The sequence below is a fragment of the Octopus bimaculoides genome, chromosome 5 (genome assembly GCF_001194135.2).
Source record: "Octopus bimaculoides isolate UCB-OBI-ISO-001 chromosome 5, ASM119413v2, whole genome shotgun sequence".
NCBI classification, from domain to species: domain Eukaryota; kingdom Metazoa; phylum Mollusca; class Cephalopoda; order Octopoda; family Octopodidae; genus Octopus; species Octopus bimaculoides.
The window spans coordinates 36,213,646-36,215,347 of record NC_068985.1 but is presented as its reverse complement, the minus strand read 5'-3'; the positions used below and the strand labels follow the sequence as shown (position 1 = coordinate 36,215,347).

Here is a 1,702-nt window from a genome sequence, read left to right as displayed (position 1 = left end):
GTGGCCGTTTTCGTGCGGGTGACACGTAAAAGCACCCACTACACTCTCTGAGTGGTTGGCGTTAGGAAGGGCATCCAGCTGTAGAAACTCTGCCAAATTAGATTGGAGCCTGGTGTTGCCATCCGGTTTCACCAGTCCTCAGTCAAATCGTCCAACCCATGCTAGCATGGAAGGCAGACGTTAAACGATGATGATGATGATGATGATGTGACTTTGGCTCTGATGGGCAAGGCTGATTGGTAGTGGATGAAAAGTTTTCTATTAGCAGCTTTTTTATAGAATTTGGTAAATATGGAGCCATCCTCTGTGATCTTCAGTTGGAAGTTGAGTAGAGTGAGGGTTCTGGGTTTGTCTGGATGTACAATCTTGAATTTGATGTTTATATCAGTGTTATTGAAGGTCCGGTGTATGTTAATGGCCATTAACATATACCGGAACTTCAATAACACTGATATAAACATCAAATTCGAGAAACATATGTGAGAAACGAGATTGTACATATAAACAACAATTGCAGCAACATGACTGACAAGGACATCTACACCAAACAGTTCCTCAGAGATCTAACCCTCCTGAATGGCCACCCACCATCTTTAACTAAACAACAGCTTTATGATAGGATATGAGAGGTTAAAGTATGAAAGAAGAGACCAAAGTAGAACAGGTTCCTTGCTGCAGGGGAGATACATAGCCACTCTCATTATAGGAGAGTTACTGGAATGGACCTGAAAAAGATAGAATAGTGGTGATGAAGTCTTAGGGTGGATCCTCAAGGTATGAAAAGTGTTTTTCCTGGGCATTTAAGAAAATCTATTTTGTGTGGGTTCTTAGTGTTTATTGTTCCTGCACATCTACTACAAGTAAAATCTACTTTTTCTGTTAACCTGCCTATGATACCACTGCACTTGTGTGTCCATTGTTTGCATTGCATACACTATATGGTAGTTCTACTTTTCTACATATCAAGTAAGGCGATGTCCCTGGTTGAAGCTGAGATCTGTTTGTGTTTTCCTACTTACTAAAACTTTGGTTATTGATAAGTTAACTTTAAGGCCTTTTGATTCCAGGTTATGCTTCCATGTGTAGAATTTCTTTTCTAATTTTACTTATAACTTTAGTTATAATATCAAGGTCATCAGTACAAATAAGTTCCCATACTGGTCTTAACCCTTTTGTTGCTCTGTGTTTCTTTCAATTATTTTAAATATAACAAAGAATCTAGTAAAATAACTTGATTATCATTAAGATAGTGTTAGGAACATAAATTGTGTAGGAACATAAATTGTGACTAAGGTCTGGTGGAAGATTTTAATTCAAAATTTATGAAAATGAAACATTTGTACTACAGAGCCAGAGCCAGTTTCAGCCAGGTTGGTATTGAAAGGGTTAAAATCTTCTGTTATCGCCTGATGAATGGGGTGATGGTGGCTGAGAACTGAACCCTGATGAACTCCTACCTACTTACTAAAATTGTTACAGTATACATTGTTAACTCCCTGCTAACTTTTAACGGCTCTGTACATAACTTTTATGACTTTCACAAGCCACCTCCTCAGTGTCCATGTGGTCATAGAGCAAAAAATCCTGTTGAAAAGTTTGATTGTAATCAATGTTAAGTACAGCAGCTTACTTTTAGCTAAGTATTTCTCTTTCTCTTGCAATACGTATACATGCATCTATTTCATATGTGTGTGTGTGTGTG

At 37.9% G+C, this 1,702-nt stretch overlaps 1 protein-coding gene across 8 annotated transcripts in view; it reads left to right on the top strand.

Annotated features, from left to right (window-relative positions):
* LOC106876238 (uncharacterized) overlaps window positions 1–1,702 on the top strand; it is a 36,292-nt gene that overhangs the window by 16,556 nt on the left and 18,034 nt on the right. The window lies entirely within an intron of this gene.